The 25,389-nt window shown below is 58.6% G+C and overlaps 1 protein-coding gene and 1 long non-coding RNA gene across 2 annotated transcripts in view; one reads left to right on the top strand and one right to left on the bottom strand.

Moving 5' to 3' along the window:
- Positions 1 to 11,184, bottom strand: part of LOC138063501 (uncharacterized) — an 87,102-nt gene extending 75,918 nt beyond the window's left edge. The window contains exons 1-2 of the long non-coding RNA XR_011137080.1: positions 10,409 to 11,184; positions 7,836 to 7,980 (exon numbers count right to left, since the gene is read on the bottom strand). This is a non-coding gene — a long non-coding RNA (uncharacterized lncRNA). The remainder of the gene's footprint in view (positions 1 to 7,835; positions 7,981 to 10,408) is intronic.
- Positions 1 to 25,389, top strand: part of LOC138063507 (maestro heat-like repeat-containing protein family member 7) — a 330,369-nt gene that overhangs the window by 216,360 nt on the left and 88,620 nt on the right. The window lies entirely within an intron of this gene.

Raw genomic sequence — 25,389 nt, 5'->3', positions numbered from 1 at the left:
TGCAGAGGCTGCCATCCTGGCTGGTGTGCTCTCCAGGTTCTACAACAGAAGACATTGGTGGTACAGGCACTCAGAAGGAGCCTTCCTCAGCCCTTTGGGAGACTGGCAGGCAGCTCCCACGCACAACATGCCTAGCCCATGCAAAGGCACCGTAATCCTTCAGGCAGAAATCCCAAGCCAAGAGCCCAAGAGCCCCGACTCCTTTCAGCTGAGTCCTACCACAAAGGGCTCCCACCCACCGCCCTGCTTGGCCCTCACCTCAGGTCTCTGCCGCCTGCCTGCTCCCAAGTAGCCTGCCTCTAAAGCCTTACGAGCACAACAGGCGCCTTGGCTGTGGGGCTCCCCGCCTTCAGAGCTCAGCTGCCTGGCACGCGGGGCTGAAGACCACGCTGGCGCACGGCCTTTGCGCCACCTTTTCCCGGAGCCTAATGGGGGCCCCAGCTGCACGGCCAGGCCTCAGCTGCAAAAGCAGCTGCTCCTTTGCCCAAGGCCTGCATGCACCACGCGCCTGCCCCAAGCCTGCGGCCAAGCTGCCGTCTCGGGGAGCCAGTGGGCAAGCGGGGGAATCATGGGTCTGCTTGGTGGAGCCAGGAGAGAAGCAAACATGGGCTCCTTCTCTGCTCACGCCAGGGCTGCTCTGATGAGCATTTTTGGGGGCAGCAGCTCCAACCTGACACTGTGTTCCCCCAGCAGACCACCACCTCTGCCCACCAACAGAGCCCCGACAAAGCCCTTCCTCACAACCTCTCGCGCCTCAGCTCCCTCCTCAGCTGATACCTGAGCACCGATGCCGCCGCTGCTGCTCGCCGCCTCCTGCTCTCTCGCAGGGTCCGAGGCAGCTGTGCTGGCCCTCTCCACAGCCTGACAAAGGAATGGAGGCCTTTGCAGCGCAACACAGCACGCCAGCCCTACTCCTGGCCAATGTGGTGCCAAGCAGCAACAGCGCCCCTCTGCTCAGCAGCCTCCCACCTCACCTCACTCCCTTTCCAAGGGCCCACAAGTGAGCACGCACCACAGCCAGCCCACCTCTCTGCTCCCACGCCAACTACAGCCTCTCTCTCTTCCCTTCCCTCCACACCAACTTGGCAGCTTTTGCCCTGCACCTTCCCACGGCAAAGACTGTCTTCCCCGCGGTGCCGAGGGCAGGAGCGGCCTGGCACGTGGCACAGAGCTGTCGCCACCACTGCCACTGCCGCTGCCGCCCCTGGCCCACCCATCGGGCCCACCTCCCCACAACCCACTCGCCCTCCTCTCCCCACACACCTGTCTCTCTCTCGCCTCCCTCCTCCCACTATGGCACCCATGCCCCCACCGACACTGCCACTCCCTCCTCCTGCTGCCTGCCACCCACCACCACTTCCAGCACCGCCTGCTTGCCCACCGCACACCAACATGCTGCAGTGCCCTTGGCATCCTCCCCGCGCCTAGTCCTCCAGGTGACAACCCTCCTGGCCATCAAGCACATCAAGGGGCAAACGGGTGGTCGGCAATGTTGCGCTCAAGGCAGCCCCGCTCTCACCTCCCCGGCCTCTTCCCTCCACAAATGCACTATGAGGTCTTGAGGCCGTCTCAGCCCACATTTGCCCTACGCCTACTCACAGGCTCCTTCCTCAAAGACCTCCTGCACCCCCACCACCAGCACTGCACATCAGCCTTCCTGGCAAACTCCCAACAGCCGCTGCCCCATCCTTGCCTCTCCCAGACCCTCCCACTGCTGGCGCACAGCCCTCAAGGTGCTGTGGCCACCGCTCAGCCTTCTGGGCCTCTAGCACCCCCACACGGGCTTCTGCTTGTCCCTGCACACACTAGCTCCAAGCCCCAGCACGCTGCCAATGTGCTGGCACCCTCTGCACCCAGCTTGGCCACCTCTCTTTCAGATCCACAGCAAAGGGGCCCTGCTCCCACCTCCTGCCACAGCAGTGGCACACAGCTGCCACCACACTCTGCCGCCCTGGCCCCAGCCCTCACCAGCTCTGGAGGCTGCACAGCAGAAGGCCTTCCCAGGCACTGCTTTCTCAGCAGCCTCCGTGGTTTCTCCCTCACCATGCTCCCAGCTTGCTTCTGCACCACCTGCCAAGGCACCAAGGGCACATTGTCACCGAGCATCAGCAGCAGAGCGAGGGCAAGGGGCTGCTGCATCCCCAGCACCGCTGCCGCCACACGACCAGCCCCACACAGGACATGGACCTTCGGGACAGGCGCTTGCTGCTCAGGTTGCATGCCTTTTCCACAGGCCTGCCTGTTTTTCCTGTGTGCCTAGAAAACCTGCACCGAGGAACCCACGGGCACAACCTGGCCAAGCTACGCGTGCACACAGAGCAGCACCCAGGTGAGCACGTGGGGGTTAGGAGTGGCACTTACGTCCTTGCTGCTGGCTTCGGAGACCGGGACCGGAAGTGGGACGCTCTCCAGGCTCTACAAGAGAAGAAATTGGTGGCACAGGCGCTCAGAAGGAGCCTCCTTTGGCCCTTTGGGGGCACATTGCCAGGCAGCTCCCATGCACAACATGCCTCAAGGCACCCAAATCCTTCAGGCAAGAGTCACAAGCCAAGAGCCCAAGAGCCCCGACCCCTTTGCCCTGACTCCCACCACAAAGGGCTCCCACCCACCGCCCTGCTTGGCCCTCGCCTCGGGCCTCTGCCGCCTGCCTGCCCCCAACAAGCCCTCCCACAAAGCCTTACAAGCACAACAGATGCCTTGGCTGAGGGGCTCCCTGCATCACAGGCCAGCTGCCTGGCAGCACGCGGGGCTGAAGACCATGCTGGTGCACAGCCTTTGTGCCACCTTTCCCCAGAGGGCCTAATGCGGGCCCCAGCTGCACGGCCAGGCCCCAGCTGCAAAGGCAACTGCTCCTTTCGGGAAGGCCTGCATGCACCACACGCCTGCCCCAAGCCTGCGGCCAAGCTGCCGTCTCGGGGAGCCAGTGGCCAAGCGGGGGAATCATGGGTCTGCTTGGTGGAGCCGGGAGAGAAGTAAACATGGGCTTCTTCTCTGCCCACACCAGGGCTGCTCTGCTCAGGAGCATTTTTGGGGGCAGCAGCTCAACCTCACACCGCCCTCCCCCAGCAGACCACCACCTCTGCCCACCAACAGAGCCCCAACAAAGCCCTTCCTCACAACCTCTCGCGCCTCAGCTCGCTCCTTAGCTCATACCTGAGCACCGATGCCGCCGCTGCTGCTCGCCGCCTCCTGCTGTCTCCCGGGCTCCGAGGCGGCCCTGCTGGCCCTCTCCACAGCCTGACAAAGGAATGGAGGCCTTTGCAGCGCAACACAACACACCAGCCCTACTCCTGGCCAACGTGGTGCCAAGCAGCAACAACGCCCCTCTGCTCAGCAGCCTCCCACCTCGCCTCACTCCCTTTCCAAGGGCCCACAAGTGAGCACGCACCACAGCCAGCCCACCCCTCTGCTCCCACGCCAACTACAGCCTCTCTCTCTTCCCTTCGCTCCACACCAACTTGGCAGCTTTTGCCCTGCACCTTCCCACCACAAGCAGTGTCTTCCCTGTGGTGCTGAGTGCCCTCGCAGGTGCCAGGCACCTGGCGCTGCCACCACCACTGCCACCCCTGGCCCACGCATCTGGCCCACCTCCCCGCAACCCACTCACCCTCCTCTCCCCACAAAGACACCTTGCTCCCGCCTCCTTCCTCCCACCATGGCGCCTACTCCTCCAGGCAACACCCCTCCTGGCCATCAAGCGCACCCAGGGACAAAGGGGCCATCGGTGGTGCTGCGCTCAAGGCAGCCCCGCTCTCACCTCCCAGCCTCTTCCCTCCACAACTCCACTAGCAACACCTCAGCCCACATTTGCCCTACGCCTACTCAAAGGCTCCTCTCTCAAAGACCTCCTGCACCCCCCCCACCACCACTTGCCCCACCTGGCAAACTCCTACAGTCGCTGCCCCAGCCTTGCCTTTCCCAGCCCCTCCCACTGCCGTGGCACAGCCCTCAAAGTGCTGTGGCCACCGCACAGCCTTCTGGGCCTCCAGCACCCCCACACAGCCTTCTACACCTCCCTGCACACACTAGCTCTGAGCCCCATCACACTGGCGGGCTGGGGGTACCCAATGAGCCCACCTTCTGCACCTCTCCTTCAGATCCACCATGAAAGGGGCCCCTGGACTATTTCCTAGTCCTAGGTTTGGGCTCTTGCCCTCCCTCTAACAGGAAGACCAGCTGCACAGCCTGCACTTTTCGCCCTCTTTTCAACAGGCCTGTTTTCTTACATGGCCTAGAAAGCCTGCACCAACAATCCCATCTGCAGAACCTGGCCAAGCTGCGCGTGGACACAGAGCAGCATGGCGGTGAGCATGTGGGGGGCTGCGAGCCATGCTTACGTCATTGTTGCTTGCTTCCGGGATTGGGATCAGCACTGGGATGCTCTCCGGGCTCTACAACAGAAGACATTGGTGGTACAGTGAGTCCGAAGGAGCCTTCTTCGGCCCTTTTGCAGATCGGCTGGGAGCTCCCAGGGACAACTTGCCTAGCCCACTTCAAAGCAATAACCTCTAAGGAGTACAACCTCAAGGCAATAATCACAAGATAACAACCCAAGAACCCCTAAGTCTCTCAGGACTCCCCCCAAACTGCTCCCATTGCCCTCCTGCTTTCCCTGCTGCTTCGGGCTGCTGGAGCCTGGCCTTTCCTCTATGTCCCGATCCCTTCCACACACTGCTGCCCACCACCTGTCCCATCAAGACAGGGAAACCCCTTCACCTGAAGCGAGGCTGAAGGCTTCTCCAGGCTCTGGCTCATGTCCTGGGTCCAGCACCGAATGGTGTCCCAAGCGTCGCCTGTCCCTGGTGCGTTGTCAACGACGATCGGATCGGGCGAGCAGGCCTGTGGCTCAGGGCTCCTTGTCCACTCTGCAATCTGCTGTGGGATCCTGGCTCGACTTGGCAAAGCTGCTGGTCTGGGGCGCGTGGTCATGTCCCTCGTCTTCCTCGCATATCTCTGGCAGGCCCCATCAAAATAAAGGCTTTTACCTACCCCTGCACTGCACACAAACGAGGCACGGGACCAGCACCCTGCACATAACATCCCCCTTCCCACCCAACTCTGGGGAAACCTCCCCCGACCCTGGCTTTCCAAAGGACTTGCCTGGGCACATTCATCCCTGGCGTGCCAGTGGGCTGCTTGCCAGTGGGCAAGAAGGGAGTGAAACCCTCCCTTTCTATTACCTATTGACCTCTGCCCATGGGGAAGGCTGCACAAAACCTGCTCACCAACCAAAGCAGCAGGGGCGAGAACTATCCCGAAAACACCCTGAGCTAGCTCACCCCTTTGCTCCAGGACTGCGTCCAGACCTAAGCCCCCGTCTTCCACCAACACCCACTACCATTCCTCCCACCCCACATGGCTGGGGCTCACACGTCCATCACCCCCCACCCTCAGTGCCTCCCTCCCCTCCACTCCCCAAACCCTTCCTCCATTGCAGCGGGGAACCAGCTGTCCCGATGCCTTGTTCCCCTAGCCCGCTCCTCTTACGTAGACACAAGGTCGCTTCAAGCAGCGACACCTCGGTGCCCCACACGTGTCCCCCAGGGCCACCGTCACTGCAGAGACAAGCTCTGGACAGTCTCTGCCTGGCAGGAGAGCAGGCCCGAGCTGAGCACTCGGGAGGCTGTGAGCAGCGCTTACATTCTTCACGTTGGCTTGGTGGACTGGGAGCCACAGCCTGCGTGGCTCCACACTCTGCAAAAGGAGAAACTGTCAGGTCAGTCAGTCAGAAGTAGCCTTCTGTGGTGCTTTCAGAGGAGCAAGAGAATTATGCTCTCGGCACATGGGGAAGGCTGGAAATCCACCTGCTCACTGCCCCAAAGCACTGGGCAGGCTTCACCCTCAAGCACCCTGATTGAGCCCACTCCTTTGCTCCACACACAGAACAGCCTGACTTAACCCTCCCTTTAGTTCCACAAGTGGGCACACACCCACCACTTTCTCCCATTTTCTGCAGCGCCCAGCACTGGGCCTCCCGCCCCGTGCGGCTAGGTACCCACACTCTCCCCTCAGGGCTCTCCTCGGCCCACAAACCCTCCCATTTCACTACTCCCACAGCCCTTCCTCAGCACAGTGGCACATGCTGCCACTGATCCTGGCCCCAGAGTGCTCCTCTTACACAGACGGGATGAGGCAGCGCTTTGGTGCTAAGCGCCACGGTACCCCCCAGGTTTCCCCATCGGCCGGTTGTCCTCCTGGGCTTCGGCGTCTCGCTGCTCGCTGTCAGGGACTGCAATGACAGGCGGTTCCCCACCCTGAGCAAAGGGGGATGTGGGGAGGCAGAGGGATAGGGCTCCCTCCAAGCAGGGCCCCACATGCGGGGGTTGCAGGACATGCTGCCCTAAGGGCAGCTGCCAGCCCTAGCAACGCCCACAACCCTCTCATTCCCCAGGCGGCACCACACAGCTCTCACTCCACATGCTGCCCCATGACAGCCCTCTCATCCCACACAGCTTCTCACAAGGGGCCCCGGTGCTCTGCATGCTGCCCCACGGCAGCCCCAGGCCTTCCCACGGACACAGGCAGCAGCTTCCTGGGCCCCCTTTTCCCTTTCAGTGAAAGCACCCACCTTATTTCCACTTTCAATGCAATGGTGTTGAGCCACCCACCCAAAAGGTTCCTTTGTGAGGGACAATTCAGGACTTTTTAGGAAGAGACACATATTTCCCGAGCTCCCAATTTTGTACTTATGCCCCACATAGTGCTGTGCGCACCTGGGCTCTCCTCCCCTGACTCCACGGACAAGCAGCCTGTCCTGCCCCGGGGGGCTGCCCTTACTCCAGCCTCCCCTGCTGCACCAGAGGGGGGAGATTGTCCCTAACTGCTGCTGTCAGGCTGCCCTCAGCACCTCATCCCACTCTCCAGCCTCCTCACAATCTTCAGCCTGCTCCCCACCCCACTCCTGGTCCCTGTCCTGCTCCAACGGGCCTTTAGCAGTACAGTCCTCATCCCACACATGCCTGGGCAGAGCCTGCTCTTTCCTGCCCATGACGGCTCCAGAGAGAGCCCCTTTGCCCACGCTCTTCTTAGACTGTTACACTGCATTGTCCCCCTCCTCTCCGATACCACCACTGCCCCAAGATGAACTCCCTGGAGACACCCCAAGGAGCCCCACTCTCGCCTGGCCTTCGACCAGCACCTTTCTCTCAAACCCTGCTGCTTGCAGAGCCTACAGCTTGCCTCTCCTCTGACTTAGCCCACAGGCTGCCCAGTGGGCCAGTGCTAGATCCAGGATGGGGAAACTGAGGCACGGACGGCACCAAGGCCCCAAGATGGAGGAACAAGGGCACAAAACAGCCTTTTCCCCTACCTCACAGGGAACACGGGTATCTGGCGGTCTTCGCCACAGGATGCCAAAAGCCTGTGTGCGTTTTCGCCTCTGAGCAGAGGCAGGAGCCCAGGTCTGTGGGAAACCAAGTGAGCTGGCATCAGTGACACAGCACTGATGGAGCACCAGAGCCCACACGAGGCCGGCACTCACCAAGGCGGAGATGACTTGTGCCACGAAGGAGCCTGTTCCTTTCTTGTAGGAGAGAGCAGGTCTTTGACCGTTGATGAGGGGCTGCACATGGTGGTCGGATGTGGCTCCTGCAAGACACACCATGGTGGTGCATGATGAGGCTGCCATGGCTCCCAGCTGCCACACCTGGCTTTCCCCACAAGGGTCTGTCCTTGTGGGAGGTGCCGGGCCATGTTGGAGACAATGGAACAGGCCCGTGTCCCCAAGGGCCATGCCACAGTCTGACCCCAGACCCTGTGTCAGGAACCTGGAGGGCACCTTCCCCATTGCCTCTGCTGCCAGAAGCTGAGGGTACTTCTGGCCACGAGGTTCTTACCCAGTTGAGTACACTGGAGCCGCCTTCTTCCTCGGCTGCCCTGCTGCTCGCCTCTCCCCCACGTCTTCAGCTGGATAAAACACCACAGCCACAAGTTCCACAGCATGGTCCTCACGAAGGTCAGAAACCGTCTCATGATGCCCTGCTGGGAAACGGCACAAGGCAGAACTGAGTGTCTCCACGCCTCGGCTGTGGCCTTGCTCTGTGCATGTGCGGTGGCCTTGCTCAAGGACAGGGGACGCACTGATCCAGGTGAGCAGGACAAGAGCCCCTTGCACAATGGAGCTGTCAGCCCCAAGTGTGCGGCCACCAGGGAGGGAACCCTGTTCCGTGACCCCCAGGCCCCCGAAGGGGCTGGCGCTGTGCGAGGGACTGTGTGCCTGGGGCTCCAGTCCCCGTGCTGTCCCAGCCCTGGCGGCTGCAACTTGTGCCAGGGCTCTTGGCAGTGGTCTGTGGCCGCCTTTCACCTTCATGTCAGCCTTATCATCACACAGAGGCTTTGTGTGCCTGAGGCCAGGCAGTTTCTGGGATTTTAGGACTGAAGGAAAAGCTCTTCCTCTTTTGATACAGACAGCTCCTGCCCTAAGGGTACCCTTGCCACCTGCCTGGACCCAAAGGGGATGTTTGGATTTGAAAGAGCATCAGCTTTGTGTGTGTGCCACAAGGACCCTGGCCAGCAGGAGGGTAAAAACCCTTCCCCAAGAGCTCTCCCAGGATGGGGATGGGGATGGGAAGGGGACAGGGAGGGGATGTCTGTGGCCGTCAGCTCTGAAGAGCTGTGGGGACCCAGCACGGGATGGCTGTCGTGGCAACACCATCCAAGGTACCACTTTGGTCCCTGCCTACCACCCCCTTGGGGGCCTGGGGACACTGCGAGGACCGACCCCGGCTCCCAGCCCCATGGCCCTGACCTGCCTCCCATCCCACCCAGCGCCTCCTACCGGCTGCGGCTGCGGCACCCAACTCTGCACTCTGACTCGCCTCCCCATGGCTCGCGCCGAGGGGCGGTGGGATCCTGTGCCTGCTCCGGGGAGAGCCCAGATCCTCCTGCTGCCCCACGCAGTGCCTGCTCCGGGGAGAGCCCAGATCCTCCTGCTGCCCCACGCAGTGCCTGCTCCGGGGAGAGCCCAGATCCTCCTGCTGCCCCACGCAGTGCCGGGCAACACGTCTGGAGCCCGCTGCATCCGCGTTCCCACGGCGATAACTGCCGCACCGGGATGGAATCGGGGCCGGGCTGAACCACGGGCCCAGGGGGACCCAGCGCCTCCCCTCGGGGACAGGACGGGGGCTCCCCATGCTGTCCAGCCTCCAAAATGGGCAGAGACCCCTCCCTGATGGTGCCCGACCTCAGCCCTGCTGCCACCGTCCTCCCGGGACGCCTCTGTGTGGGAAGACCGGGACCCCCTGACGGGGGGCACCGCAGCCCCACTCGACCCCCGTCGCAGCCCGCCCCATGGGAGATGCTGCCCTGGCCTGGTCCCCACGCGGGATGGGGGGCTGTTACAGGCTTCTCATGGGGTTGTGCTTCCCAGGGAGCTCCTCCTTGGTTCAAAATGTACTTAGCACACTTGGAATTGGAGAAGATCTTCACCTGCTTTCTGTTTGGATGCCAGAGGGTTAAGAGCTGCATTTTAAAGAAACTCTTCCAAAATTTTTATCTCTCTTGCCTTATTAGACAACAGGGCATTAAAACTTCTCTGTGATTATTAATCATCAATGAATAAATCTAGTACCTAAGCTGTGAGGAGGTTAAAACACACAAAAAAGTCAGTCCCAGAAGAGCATATCCTACTCCAAAAATTAAGTACCCTTCCAAATGAAACTAATCATCTGAAGAACAGAGAAAAGAGGGCAAGTTAACGTCTTGGTTTTTGAAGGTGAGAGTTTCCTAAGTCTGCAGGACTATTCAAAATGCCTCCTTCTCAAACACCTCCAGAGTTAAAGCTCACTCAAGTGATCCTAAGAGGGACAGAGAAAGGGGTGGCCTTGACCAGCTCTTACTTTGCCTGCTTTGCATTTACTCTCCCGGCTGCCCTCTACTTTCCACCTGGAAGGCAACTCCCAAGGCAACAGGCAGGCTGCAGCAGAACACACAGCGCTTTGGGGGGCAGCTTCTGTTTTCACATTTAACTAATGTCTCCGCAGTTGCATGCACAGTGCTCACACTACCCTGCTGACAGGGAAAAGCTGCCTTCCTCCTCTGGCCATAACGGGAGAGAAAGTGCTGACCTTTCCCAGCGAGCTCGCAGCGAGCGTCTGTGCTGGGCGTCCCAGTACCTGCCTTCCCAAAAAGGGCAGGCAGGAGCCTCGCGCACAGGAGCGGTGCCTGTAGCTGCCTTGTGATGTGCTCCAACAAGCAATCCCTTCTGACCCCTACAACTAGCCACAAGGGGCTCAGGCCTGCATTGCTCTTGCCTAAGCAGCTCTGCTGATGTGCACACACCAGCCCCACACAGCAATTGGACAGACCCACAGCTCGGCATTTCCCCCTCTGGCCTTTGCACCTCCTTCCCCAGAGCCCTCCCCAGCCCGCTACCCATAACATACACGAGTGCTGCCTGGTCTACATTTACCTCACAACCAGGCTGATTCTCCTCCAGGGACTGCCCGTGTCTCTCCTTTGGGGACTGGGTGTGAGTCTGCTGAGTGGCACTCTTCACATCTGTCAGCAAGGAGCAGCCTGCGACCTCCTTGCCGGTGGCCAGGGAGATGTTTACTTTCTTTGGGAAGAATTCCTAGCTTTCTTCTTCATCCTATGTAGTCTCTACATTTATGACATTGCAAGACATTTCCAGTGTTTTGTAGCAGTGGTAGTTCTTTCCTATGTGCCCAAGATGGCAAGACACTTTCCTCGGAGCCTGAGGTGCATTTGGAACACTCTCCTGAAGACACGTGTTGTGCGCCCTTGCGTCTAGTTTGGGAGTGAGGGAGGGGCAAGAGCAAGGAATCCTTTGCAAGGACTGGGAAAACCAGAGGAAGGTGATGCCATAAAATCCCAGTCACATCATTCATTAGAGCAGGACGTGGACTAATTCTGCCTTCAGGTACCTCTTGGGTTTGTATGGGAGCACAGCCGAATGGAGGCAGTCCAGGAAGGATCCTGGGAGCAATGTAGCAAACCTTGTTTAAGATCTTCATTCATGACCTGGATGATGGGGCCAAAGGAATCCGAGGCAAGCTGGCAGATGACAGAAAATTGGGAGGAGTGGCTGATTCAGCACATGATTGTGCCGCCACTCAGAGGGACCTGAGAAATGGGCAGACAGGAACCTCATGAAGGTCACCAGACGAAAGTGCCAAGTCCTGCACATGGGAAGAACTATCCCCATGCACCACAACAGGTTGGGGACTGACCGGCTGAGGAGCAGCTTTCCAGAGAAGCACCTGCGGCTCCTGGTGGACAAGCTGGTCATCAGCCAACAGTGCACCTTCATGGCAAAGGAGGCCAACAGTATCCTGGGCTGCAGTAGCAAGAGCCTTGCCAGCAGGTCAAGAAAGAAGCTCCTTCCCTCCTGCTCAGCACTGGTGAGGCTGCACCTGGAGGGCTGTGTCCAAATGTGGGCTCTCCTGTACAAGAAAGACATGGGCCTGCTGCACAGACTCCAGGAAAGGGCCATAAAAATGACCATGGCTCTGGAGCATCTCTCATGCGAGGACACGCTGAGAGAAGTGGGACTGGAGGCAGGAACTGATGGCAGTGCATTGATTGCTGGGAGCCAAGGATTTGGCCAACATGGCCCTGTAGAGAGAAAGGTCCACCACTATCAGATGAGGTGTCCAAAGGAGGAAAAGGAAGTACCAAGGGCCCTTGCATCTGGCCACACAGAAATAGAAATGCCAGGACTAAGGAAGGTGCCAAACAGAGTCATGGACATCCATCCTAGGCGCTTCCAGTCTAGGACTAGTCTTTGCTTCTTCCCATGAGGAAATTGTTCCCTCAAAAGAAAGAAAACCACCCTCCCAATGCATCCAGTTCTTCGAGCAGACCAAGCGAGAGCCCCCAGCACTCGGTGCTCAGCATCTCAGCTCAGAAACTCCTTTTCCCAGGCTCTCCCACTCAGCAGAGAAGGCGAGAGCCTTTCCCCAGGGAAGTCCTGGTCACCAGCACGTGGATAAATTCTGCTGCAGGAGGCAGATGAGGGGGCTGCTGCCTCCAGGCCCCTCCCCTGTAGTCCTTCCACCTCCCATCAGCAACATCACAGCTGCCTCCATCCTGAAAGCCATGAGGTTTTTTTTCTTTCTTCTTAATGAGCATGATACGAAGACAACAGAGCTTGGAATTGAAAATCCTATTTCTTTTCCCTCTCCCCGTCCACAAGCACTGAAAATAACTGAGCCAATCGACCTACTGCTAGCAACTCTTCGGCTACTTCACTTTTTTCTTTGAATGCTTATTTTGGATAAGAGTTTTGTTGTTTTGACAGAGTGACAGAATAGATGATGTTGGCAGGGACCTCTGGAGATCCCCTTCTCCCACCCCCTGCTCAACCAGGGGCACCTACAGCAGGTTGCCCAGGACCAGGCCAGGACGGTTTGCAGTATCTCACACAGTCGAGACCCCACAGACACTCGGGGAACCTGCTCCACTCTCTGACCACCCTCACAGTGAACAAGGTGGAATTTCCTGCTTGGCCACTTGGTGCCCATTCCCTCTCCTCCTCTCACTCCACACCACTGACAACCACTCCGAACCACGGTCTCCGTCCCCCTCACACCCTCCCTACATCCCCTGTTTGGACACCCGGAAAACATCCCACCACCACTCTGGTTTCCAGGCGAAACACTCCCGGCTCCCTCAGCCTCTCTCCGACGGGAGACGCTCCAGCCCTTCAGCCATCCTTGTGACCCACCACACCAACCTCCTTGACACCCACCACCACCACAGCCATCCCCCGGCGGGTGCCCCGCGGACACCGCGGTGGGGCTGGACCTGCACGTCCAGGACAAACCGCTCCTCGGGGCTCGGCACCGAGAGACGATCCCTCTGGGCGAGCCCCAGCCCCGAGCACGCCGGAGCCGGCGGTGCCCCAAAGCCTCCGGCCTTCGCGCCCAGAGCTCCCGCCCGGCAGCTGCCTCGGCGGGGCACCAGCACGGCCCCGCGACGCCTCCCTCCCCGCGGCCGAGACCTTCGGGCCGGGCAGCTGCAGAGCCAGGACTTCGCCCGCGGCAGCACCAAATTCCCGGGCCGGGGCCGAGGCCCGGCGGGGGGGCGGGCAGACGGGCTGCGCCACGGCCAGGCGCGGCGGCCATTGGGCGGCCTGCGTGTCGCTCACGGCTCACCCCGGCCCTGCCGTTGGCCCGCGGCCTGCCCTCGCCAGCTGATTGGCCCGCCAGCGCAGAGGGCGGGGCAGGCGGGGCGCAGGCGGAGCGCTGCTGTCAGGCCCGGCCCGGCCTGGCGCCGCCGCCCTGGAGCCCGGCCCCGGCCGCAGCCCGACCCGCCCCCAGCCCTGCCCCGGCCCGGCCCTGCCCGGCCGCGGAGCCGCCCCGCAGCTGGCCCCCTTCCCGCTCGCCCCGGCCCTCGGCCCGGCCCTCGCCCTCAGCCCCGCCGGCCCGGCCCGGCCCCTGCCGCAGGGCCAAGAAGGGGGATGCTGCCCTGGGTCGGGAAGATGGAGACGGGGAGGAACTGAGCAGGGCTGGCAGAGTCAGCCTTGTCTACAGCAGGGACCGTGAAATAATGGAGTCCCGGATCCTGGAGGGACTGAGGAAGGGCAGGAGCAGAGTCCAGACCTTGGACTTCAGAGGGGCAGACTTGGGCCTCTCCAGGGCACTGCTGGGGGGTCCCGTGGGAGGGAGCTCTGAAGGGTCCAGGAGCCCAGGAAAGCCGTCAGGTCTTTAAGGGCAGCACCCGCCAAGCACAAAAATGATTCATACCAGTACTCGGTAAAACTAGTAGACATCTCCGGGACTTGGCATTTGTCTTTTAAATGAATACTCTTCAATATAGGCATGGTCTTTTCCTCCTTACCATGTTCTTTTCAGTTTTCCTTAAAGGAAAGGTCTGAACACATCACTTGCCATCATGCATTACGGAGCAAACTTGTTGGAAACTTTCCATACAGCAATTAAGCTGTGGTTGTTAGGTGGGTAGGAGCATCCTTTATACTTACCTCTACCATCTTCCATAAAAATATTACTTGTATTGTGGTTCAGTATTATTCTAGTGTTCAGTATTCTCTCTCAAGCCTTCATATATGCTTGCTTAAGCCTTCATTCTGTCAGTTTTTCTCCAGCTGAAGTAGTGAGCGCCCTTAATTTACTTCCCTCTGTTTCAGACTTCCTCCGAGATGACTGAAATGACTGACTGGATGACTAGGTCTTGCTGCTTCTCTTCCAGTTATCCTCCTTCCAAGGGTTACCGTGCAAAACAGTCCCAAAGAACTGTTGAGGCCATGAGGCTTTCAGAAGTGCAAAGCACTTCTCCAGAACTTTAAGTGTGACTCGTGGAACCGTTCCTCAAAGCTCATTGCTCAAAGCTACATTAAAGCGTTTCTTTTTTGGGTTTTGGTTTTGTGTTTTAACTTGCCAAATGCTCCATAATCTGCTATCCAAAGAGCAAGACATCTGCAGTCCTTTCTGCTTTTGCAACACTTTGGTCATAAAAAGTAGTATTGACTAGCACTCATTGTCCTATGGGCTGGAGCAATGCTTTTCTCCTTCCCTGAGGACATGCTTACAAGCTGTGCTGTTTCCTGCAGCAGGGCTGGGGCTTCGCCAGAGCCCTTCAGTGTCCTCTCCAACTTTTCCTGAGGCTTTCATTTCTGCAGCCGGAAATTGTATCTTCATGGCCTCATTAACCATTGTGCACGGTGCAATCATCCCAGAGCAGCCCCATTTAGGGAGTCATCTTGCATGTCCAGAAGGTTCTGAGAAATGGTTCGAAAGGAAAGGAGAAAAGTCTTCTTGTCACCTGGGTGCCCACTAATCAACCTAGTCCACCAAAAGATGCTGTAAACTCCCTTTTCTGGCAAAGGAGACCCAGTCAAAGGGGAGAAACAGATCACAGCCACTATTTACTAGAACACCTTTTCTACCTTAACGTATTGGTACAATCAAGGGGCCATTGACACTAGCAGATAACTCCCCCCAGTACATGTTGGGTTGGGAGCTTTGGGAGAAGATGTGGGGGCCCTGGGGTGTAATGGTATCCTAGGAGAGGGTTTGGGGGTGCTGGGGCAGGGTTTGGGGGTGTTTTGGGCCCGTGCACCTCGGCATCCAGCTGTGCTGGTGTGGGAGGCATGCAGGGTGTGGGGCTTCCAGGCTGGGCCCCCATGTTTCCTCTAATTGATTCTAGTGACATGTGTGTTAATTGAGACTAAAGTGTATTCAAGGACTAGCTTGCTGCTGTTGGGGCAGGGTTTGGGGGCAGTTTGGGGGTGTTTGGGGCTTTGGGATAGGGTTTGGGGAGGTTCTGGAGTTGAGGATGGTGTTGGGTCAGAGCTTGGAGGCATGTGGGGGCTAACTGGTGTGTTGGGGCAGGGTCTGGGGGCTGTGAAGGGCTTTTGGGCAGGATTTGTGGCTTTGGGGCTTGTTTGTGGGGGAGGGGACATCTGCAGGGCCCTCAGCAGGGGAGGGTTTTTTTCGGGTGGATGGAGGGGGTCCATCCCCAAGGGGTGCTGCGTGCTTATGGGGGCTGGTGCTACACCTGGCTCTGGGCATGACATGGGGGACCCCAGAGGAGGAGGCACCGAGGAACCTGTGGGGAACCCCAGAGGAAGCATCATGGACCTCGCCAAGGACACCATGTCCCAGGAGAGCTGTGGGGAACCCCTATGACCCAGAGGAGGAGGAGGAGGAGGAGAAGGCACCAGTCTGCTGCGACACTGCTGGAGACATCCAGAGCCCCATGTCATCTGTGGGTGTCTGGCGAGATGCCAGAGGAGACATGGGAGTCCTGCCAGTGCCATGTGCAGGACTGGGGAGCCCTGTGGCTCAGGGACAACTGTGCAGGAGGAGCAGGGCTTGGGGAGGCTCTGTTGGGGTTCAAGCAGGCCATTCTTGGGGTTCTAAGGAGCTCCAAAAGGTGCACAGAGGGACCTGGGATGTACTACAAGGCACACAGATGTGTTCTGATGGGACTGCAGGGCAATTCATGTGCCTTGAGATGCCTCAGAGGTGGCTGTGAGTTGCTTTGCCTTTGGGTTCACCACAGGGCCCCACAAAGCACGCACACTCCCATGCCCTCCATCACCTCCTGCTCTCCAGCTGTATCGGGCCCCCTCTCCATGGCATCTGTGCTCCTCCTCCCGCACTCACCCTGGAGCCCTCACCAGCCCCATCTGACCCAGTCTTCCAGGTGAACACAAGACAAAGCTTTTTAATATGGGTGTGGGCAAACACAGCAACAGGATTTCCCAGGCAGACTGTGGTGTCTTCATTCTTGTGCAAGCCCAGTGGGACACGGCCCAGAGCCACCTGCTTTGCTGAACGTGCTCTGCGCAGGGAGTGGACTGGCAATTGGGGGATGCCGAATTATGGGATGCTCAGTCCACACCGGCACCTGGGCCTGGGTGCCACCACTGCCAGGCTCTCCGCAGGCGGGCGCACAGGGCTCGGATGGTGAAGCCTGACGGGGATGCTTTCCGGGGTGCTTGGAGGATGAAGATTGTGGATATCCCCAGGCAGCGGACTGTGGGGCTGCTGTCATTGTCCAAGCGCTGAAGGACTGAGATGGGAGGAAAGAGAGCAGCAATCAAGCTCTGTATCAGCAGAGACCCCAGGCCCCTGCTCAAGGGAGGGCCAAGGGGGAGCAGGGCACAAGGGGATCTGTCTGGGCTCAGTGATCCCCCAAATGCCCCCAGATTCCCTTCAGGAAAGGTATGCAAGAGCCCTCCGGCCTGGCGCATGGCCTAGGTGTCCTCTGCATAGTCAAAAACACCGTCCCTCAAATACCCAAGAAACTCCCTCCGTCTCCAGCCCCGGCCTCCTCCCGCCAGCCCCGGCCGACCCCGCATGCCCTACGCACGGCTGCACATCTCCTCCAGTTTCTCCTCGCACCAGTCCAGGAGCCGCCCAGCAAGCCCTAGGCACACACAGCCGATCACAAGGTGAGATCCGGCCAGGGGAGAGGGATTTGGGTCCTGGGCATTGGGACAGGAACCTAGTGCTGGGGTGAGGGACTGGGGGTTTGGGGAGAGGGACTCGAGGGCTGGGGAGAAGGACCTAGGGACTGGGAAGAGGGTCCCAGGTGTTGGGGAGAGGGCTCCAAGCATTAAGGAGTTGGTCCCTGGGGCTGGGGAGGGGGACCCAGGGGCTGGGGAGAGGGACCTGGTGCTGGGGAGAGGGTCAGAGACACTGAGGAGAGGGACCTAGGCACCTGGGAGAGGGACATGGGGGCTGGGGAGGACTCAGGCATTAAGGAGAAGGACCTAGGGACTGTGAAGAGGGTCCCAGATGTTGGGGAGAGGGATCTAAGCATTAAGGAGTTAGTGTTGGGGGCTGGGAAGGGGTACCCAGGGGCTGGGGAGAGGGATCCAGTGCTGGGGAGAGGGTCAGAGACACTGAGGAGAGGAACATGGGCACTTGGGAGAGGGACGTGGGGCCTGAGGAGAAGGACCTTGGGGGTGAGGAGAGGGTTGTGGGTGTCTGGGCGGGGGGGCTCACCAATGAAGCACACAGCCTGCTCGCGCAGAGGGGCCCGGGGGTCCTCCAGGTACCGGCAGCTGCAGCTCACGTACTCACTGGCTACCGGCCCAGCCTCCTGCAGCTGCAGAGACCCTTGGTACAGGTGCGGGCACCGCCAGGCCTGTCCCTCTCCCTGAGACACCCGTCCCCCTCTAGGACAGGTGTTGGCAACACTGGGCCCATCTCCCCTCCCAGGACAGGCACAGGCACAACCGGAACAGGGGCTAACACAGCCAGGACAGGTGGTGTCACTACTGGAAAAGGTGTTGGCACAGAAGGGACAGTGGCTGGCATCACCAGGACGGGGGCTGGCACCACCAGGAGAGGTGCTGGCACCTGCGGGGCAGGGCCTGGTACAGCTGGGATAGAGGCCGGCACCTCCAGGAAAGATGCCGGCACTGCTGGGACAAGGGCTGGCACTGGTGGGAGAGGGGCTGACTCCACCAGCAGAGGTGCTGGCACCACTGGCACAGGGGCCAGCACCACCAGGACAGGCCTGGCACTGCTGGGGCCTCCTCACCAGGCACTCGCCGATGCGCCAGGTCTGCAGCGTCTTGGCCAGCTTCCGGAGCTGCTTCCACCTGAGGAGCTTTGCAGCCTCCACGAGGGCTGCTTGGGCAGCCTGGGGAGGAGTGGGGAGATGGGCGATGGCACCACGGCCAGGCCAGAGCCCCCCGACAGCCACTGCCTGAGGTGCCTACTGGGGTGGCCTCACAGCTCACCACGGTGCCCTGTGCCTGTGCCGCACCGAGGTGTGGGTCACTCAGATGGAAGAAGAGGGGCAGCAGCCCCTGGCGTGCCAGCTGCTTCATGCGCTGCCTCTCACCGCCTACTGCCCGGCCCAGCAGCTCCCCAAAGAGCCGCACGGCCAGTTCCCGCACCGTGCTGACCTCCTGCCAGGGCAAGCACAGCAACCTCAGCAGCGGTGGTTGGGGGGAACCACAAAGGGCCTCCCAGCAGCTCCCCGCCACCGTCCTCACATTGGGGAAGAGGGACAGGAGGTTGTGGGCCAGCTGCACAGCCAGGCGGCTGGTTTGCCGTGGGTTGGCGTGGTGCAGCACGTTGCGCAGCACCGCCAGCGCCTTGGCGTCCATCTCCCCATCGGCATCCTGCAGCCGCTGCACCACATCTGGGATCACCTTCTGCATCTTCCTTGCCTGCAGGGAGACACGCAGCATTTTCTTCATTCCACTGGTGCTGGAAATGCCCTGGACACAGATCGGGCTGGCGGGGGCTGGGAGAGGACGGCGGCCCCGGCCGCCCCATGGCGCCGTGGGGTGGGCAGGAGATGGGTCCCGTTGTCCCAGAGCCCAGTGTCACACACGCTGCCCACCATCGCTCCCCGGGCATTTCCAGTTGTTTCTCGCGGAGCTGGCTCTGCGTTTCCTGCCTCTCGTCACGCTTTTCCGGTCTTCTCGCACAGAAAAGGCCGTGACGCCGCGCGGTGAATATCCCCGCGGAGGCAGCGCTCGGGGCGGCCGAGGGCTCCACAGCCCTGCAGGAGGGCCCCGCCCTGCCGGCCGGCTGGCCAATCAGCTAGCGCGCTGGAGGGAGCGAGCCAACCGATGCCTGGGAGGGGCGGGATGTGTCCTGAGTGATGTGCAGACAGAGCAATGGCATTGCCGCACAGGTGGAGGTGGGGGCGGCCCCTTGTTCCTGCTGCCCTGCTGCGCTCCCATGGTACGTCCCGGCTGTCACCCCCCTCCCCAACCGTGGTACGTCCCAGCTGTCACCCCCATCCCCAGCTGTGGCACGTCCCGGCTGTGACCCCCATCCCCAGCCGTGGTACAGCCCGGCTGTCACCCCCATCCCCAGCTGTGGTATGTCCCGGCTGTCACCCCCATCCCCAGCTGTGGTATGTCCCAGCTGCCACCCCCATCCCCAGCCGTGATTCAGTCCGGCTGTCACCCCCCATCCCCAGCCGTGGTATGTCCCGGCTGTCACCCCCCTCCCCAGCCATGGTACAGCCCGGCTGTCACCCCCATCCCCAGCCGTGGTATGTCCCGGCTGTCACCCCATCCCCAGCCGTGGTACAGCCCGGCTGTCACCCCCATCCCCAGCCGTGGTATGTCCCAGCTGTCACCCCCATCCCCAGCCGTGGTACATCCCAGCTGTCACCCCCATCCCCAGCCGTGGTATGTCCCAGCTGTCACCCCCATCCCCAGCCGTGGTTCAGTCCGGCTGTCACCCCTATCCCTAGCCGTGGTACGTCCCGGCTGTCACCCCCTCCCCAGCGGTGGTACGTCCCGGCTGTCACCCCCCTCCCCAGCCGTGGTACAGCCCGGCTGTCACCCCCATCCCCAGCCGTGGTATGTCCCGGCTGTCACCCCATCCCCAGCCGTGGTACAGCCCGGCTGTCACCCCCATCCCCAGCCGTGGTATGTCCCAGCTGTCACCCCCATCCCCAGCCGTGGTACATCCCAGCTGTCACCCCCATCCCCAGCCGTGGTATGTCCCAGCTGTCACCCCCATCCCCAGCCGTGGTTCAGTCCGGCTGTCACCCCTATCCCTAGCCGTGGTACGTCCCGGCTGTCACCCCCTCCCCAGCGGTGGTACGTCCCGGCTGTCACCCCCCTCCCCAGCCGTGGTACAGCCCGGCTGTCCCTGTCCCCTGTGCTGGGGCTGGCAGAGGCCTCCTCAAATGGGGAAAAAGCAGGAAACTCCAGCTGCTCCCAGAGCTCGGCCGAGTAGGAGCAGCCATGTGAGCTGTCCAGCAACGGCCCTGCAGGAAGCTCCTGGGGAAAATCCTCCCGTCTCGCTCGTTTACGTCCCCAGGGAAGGGGATCAGCTGAAGGCAGAATAACCCCCTCCAGCCGGACCAGAAGAGGCCACAAGACGTTCACAAACAGTTTAAATGAGCTCGAAGATGGGAGCGATTTCATCTGACCTCAGAAATCGGGTCCGACCGAGAGCTAAACCCACCGGCCGGGGGCTGGCGCGACCCGGCAGAGAGCAAAGGACTTTTCTCGGCAGGGTGGTGGGGCAGCGGCACGTCCTGGCCACGAGGACGTGTCCTTCCCGGTCTGGACGGGGTCTCTGTCCTCCATGTGTCCACATGGAGACACATCTGGGGCCAAAACAGGCCTGAGGTCTCCGGTTTCTGCCCAGCAGTGTCCCGAGTGGAGAAGGCTGCCCGGGCTCTGGGAGGGGACGGAGGTCCAGCTGGTGGACAGTTACTAGTGGTATCCCCCAGTGATCAACACTTGGGGCAACACGGTTGGACTTCTTCATCAGTGGCCTGGACTGTGGGATGGAGTGCACTCTGAGCACCTTTGTGGACAACGCGTAGTTGGGGCGAGCCGCTGAGCAACCTCCTCTAGTTCCCTCTGCATTGAGCGGCGGGGTTGGACAAGGTGGTGCCCAGAGGTCTCGTCCACCCTCAGCGCTGTGGTTCAGTGAACCTTTCCCTGGAGAGCTCTGGGGAGAGACTAGGCAGAGGAAGAAGAAAGGACAGAGAGGCAGAAGAAGAGTTGAAAATGTCCGTTTAAATATAGTAGTTCCTCGGAAGACAGTTTCTCCATTCAGCGGGTCGGTAGGAAATGTACTGGGATGAATTCCTGTATGTGTGTATATAGGTATGGATATTCCCATAGGGTGAGACCAGTCTCATCCCTTTTGTGCCCCTTAAAATGGAGTCACGCTTCATTGCCCATGCAAGGACTGAAAAGGGGTCATGGCTAGGTGTTTAGCGACTGCTTTAAGATGTAGCCCAGATATGCTGAGATTGCACAAATGTGGCCATCCAAAACCAGAGTATTTCCCTGAAGCTGCTTACCCTGCTTTCCACTGTGATTTGGGAGAGCTGAACATCTCAGTGTGATGTGCTTTGCGCAAGGAGGAATGGCATGGGCATCCCTGGGCAGGGAGTGTTTTAGGTGGTGCTGGGCTCTGTGTGAGGCCCAGAATATCTTTTCTGATGGTGCGGGCCCAATTCTAATGGAAATGTTCAGAAAATGTCAGTAAACGGGACCCAGAAGCTATGGGATAAAGGCCCAAGAATACATGACCCAGAACCTCCAGGAACCTTTCTGGAGCATTAGCTGGCCACCAGAAGTTGTCTCTCAAGCCTTACCAGTGAGAAAACCTATTTCTCTCCCCTGACTAGAAAGGGAAAAGCAGGCAACTGGGTTAGAGACAAACCTCTGTGCAGAAGGGATCTGGCATTGGGTGAGAGCAGTCTCATCCCTGTTGTTGCCTAAAATGGAGTCACGCTTCAGTGACCATGCAGGGAACGAAAAGGCAGCGTGGCTAGATGTTTAGGGGCTCTTAAGATGTCACTGATAAACAAGTACATTGAGATGTGTGCAAATTAGGCTGTCAATAAATGGAGCGTTTGTTTGGAGCTGATGACCCTGCTTTCCTCCATCAGCTGTGAGAGCTTGACACCTCAGCATGTGACTCGCTCTGGGCAAAGAGTGAGAGGTGGCATGGACAGCCCTGGGCAGGGACTGGTTTTGGAGCCCTGGGCTCCGTGTGAGACACAAAAATATCTTTTTTGGTGGTGTAGGATGTATTATAAGAGAACTGTTTAGAACTGTCAATAAAAATGAAACAGTTAACTAAGTCATTAAGAAAACGATCTAAGGTGAAGAAATGTTTTGTTACACTTTTCAGCTTTTAGGATACTTTGTGTTCTTATCATGCTTCCTGTGTTTCCTTTTCGTACAGTCGTCTTTGTGGGGGAGGAGATGTTGTGTTATGTTTTTGTTTGAAAAGAGAAGTGATTTTCAGAAGTGGGGTGGGATGCAGTCACAGGGTCATGGATGTCTGGTGCCGCTGTAGGTGCCCTGGTCCCCTCTGCCCAGCCTCCATCTGCAGCTCCGAGGGGCTCCAGTCTTCTGCAGGTCCCCTGGGAGAGCTGCCAGGCCCAGGCAGGGACCTCAGAGACACTGGGGCCTCTCCAAGTGCCACTGGATGCTTGTGGGTAGACACGTGAGCTCGGCCTGGAAAGGTGAAGAACTGTTTTCAACAGTTAAAAAACATGAACACACTCTCATCAGCTCAAAATGCTTCACTAATTTTCATATCAATCTATTTGCATGATGAACCTGGAAATTTTGAGGAAGAGTATGAATCTCAGGCGAAGAAATATTGATCTGCCCCTCAATTTGTGTTCCCACTGCTCGGTCTGTTATGCTCTGGGTGTTATCTCAGTCATCGTTCACTTCTTTTCCCATGTCCTCATTAAATTGATCCTTTCTGAAGTTCTCTTTGCACCAGACTACCTGGGCATATGCACTTCCCATAGTTTCCCTCCACCCCTTGCTCTTTACCCATTCAGATGTGGTGAAAGTTTCCAGTTGCTGCTCTGAGTTTCAGGGAGCCTGAAGCTTGCCTCGTCTTTCAGGAGTCTAATTTTGTCTTTCGCCAGCTCCTTAGGTGTGTTTCTCTCTCTCAGTGTCAAACACGTCAAGGAAGGTTATTCCTTGTGGAAAGTGGACCTCAGTGGAGGCAGCTTGGACTTCACAGGCAGTTGAGAAGTGTATTTTTTTTTAATAAACTGTATCACGTTTTATTTGTGTTTATTTGTAATTAAGACAAATCCTGCTGTGTCTGCAGCTAGTTGTCTAAGGAAAGGAGGTGGGAATTGGTGCATAGGAGCTGTACCATTCAGCTACCGACTTGAGTGTAAAAAAGTTTTTTATTTTTTAACAAGAGTGACGTTAAGTCCCCAGTGGCTGAAGAGAGAAAGGGCAGAGTTGGGGAGGTGAGGAGGAAGGTCGTCCACCCACGTCTGCTACCAAAAATTCTACTCTTCTTACACATCAGGACTTCATTAGGAGACCCTCTGGGTCAACGTCAGTTGAAGAATGTGGATCTGACTTATTCTGTAAGTTGAAAAATTAAGGAAATTTAAAAAAAGAAAAATCCTTTTTTTGTTTAGGTGCTCATTGAAATCGTGCTCTTGTAAATACACTCCTGAAATGTCTCCAGTGAGCCCCCCAAGGATTGAAGAACTAGGAAAGTTATGGGGAGTGGCATGGTTTGTTAGAGGTTTTGACATTGTGATGGCCCCTCCGGTGTATTTGGTGCTGAGTCTTATGAGTCTGAGCTACTGAGAGGAGATGGAACAAACCTCTCAAGAAGTCAAAGTCAGAAGTAAATCCCAAAGTTTCTTTTGAAGCCCTACTGAGGGCCATTATGCACAAAGCCTCCCTGGGGGCTGATGAGAGCAGCGAGTTGGAGGCCCTGATTGCAGGTAGGCAAAGGAAACGTTTAGGTGGCTCTGATGCCAGGTAAACCTTGATGTGTTTTATCAAGCAGATCAGCCAGGCACTGACCGCCAGCCCCTGGGTAGGGTGATGCTTTCCGTAATGCTTTGCTCAGGGCTCTTTGCAGGGGCAGTGAGAAGATGTGCAACGCCGAGTGCAGGGCAATGAAACGGCACCTCCTGGGCTCCCTGGGGATGACGAGGCAGCAAGGCAGCACTGTGTTTTAAGGACACGGTGTCTTTTCTGAGGCCTTGGTGGCAGAGACAGCAGCCATAGGGAAGAGGACAAAGACCTCAGTTGTGTTGGAGGCTTTGAGCCTTGGTAGGGCCCTTGGCTGCCTCCACCACAAGCTGTCCTACAGTGTCCCACACCTGTGCCTGTTTCCCTGCAGACTGTAGACACTGAGCCTGCTTCCCCACCTTGCTGTCACCCTGGAATCTCCCCACCTCTGCTGACGTCTCTCTGTCCTCACTTGCTTTTCCTTGAAACACAAAGCCAGGGGCTGATCACAGGCTCCCTCCGGGTGGCTTGTAGCACCACCGCACTACTCTTGGAGTGACATTTCCTCCTCCTAAGGTCATGTCAGAACCTCTCTAGCTGCAGTATGTGGCTCTTTCCCCTTCTCCTGCTGTTTCCCACTCCCAAGAAGAGTGCCACCATCTCTGAAACCACCCTTTGAGCAGTCACAGGCTCTTCCTCTACTGCCGTTAGCCTCTCCTTCACCAGGCTAAAGCAGTGCAGCTCCCTCAGCCTCTCCATACAGGCCATGCACTTAGGCCCCAATGCCCTCTTGGCAGACCTCCTCTGGAGCCTCTCCAGTTCCTCCCCTTTCCTCCAGCACTGGGCATCCCACACTGGGACACACTGTTCCAGATGTGGTCACACCAGTGCTGAGTCAAGGGGGATAATAACTGCCTTTGTCTGGGTGGCCGCTCTCTTCCTAATGTGGCCCCGTATGCAGCTGGCCCCATTTGTGGTGAGCATGCACCACTGGCTCACATGGCCTCCTTCATAACATCCAGGTCCTTCTCCTCTGCCGGTCAGGACCCAGCCCATCCAGATGCATGTGTTGTTCTGCCTCCCCGATGCAGGACTTGCCACTTCTCCTTGTACAACTTTATGAGGCTTCTGTTGGCCAAATCCCCAAGTTTCTCGAGGCCCCAAGGTTTGTCCTGGGGAAACCTGCTACCAAGGACCCAATGTATGCAAAGGCTTTGATTGAGAGCAGAGACATGCTGGCATAGATAGCAGATGTAATGGTGAAATGAGTTTGCCACTAAGAGAGTAAACCCTGCAGTACCCAAGGGCAGGGAGAAACAGAGCTAGGCTATGCAGAAATGGTAGGAGAGGGGTTTGCTGCCCAAGCTGATTCTGCAGCACCTTGGGGCCAGGGACAGAGGTGAACTGATCTCCAGAAAGGACCAGGTGCCACTGAGAAGGTCCCTGGGCCTGGGCAGCCTGCCATCCAGCTACCCTATGGGCACGAATAGCACAGTCAGCTAGGGAGAGGAGAATTAGAAGGGTTTGAGAGTGTAGGCATGTAGCTGAGACCATGGTGTGCTGTGCCTCCCATCTATGCAGCACGCTTGGAGGTAGATGGGCTGGACTATGCCTAAAGGAAGTGGTGGGATTCCTTTGTGTGGGCACAGGTAGGAACTCCAAGATGCCCTGGGGCACATGCCCAGCAACCACTTCAAAAGGGCATGGTTTTCCTGAAGGGT

This window comes from Struthio camelus, chromosome 32 (genome assembly GCF_040807025.1).
Source record: "Struthio camelus isolate bStrCam1 chromosome 32, bStrCam1.hap1, whole genome shotgun sequence".
In the NCBI taxonomy this organism is placed as follows: domain Eukaryota; kingdom Metazoa; phylum Chordata; class Aves; order Struthioniformes; family Struthionidae; genus Struthio; species Struthio camelus.
Note: the sequence above shows the minus strand (reverse complement) of the source record. Positions and strands in the feature narration are given on the sequence as shown.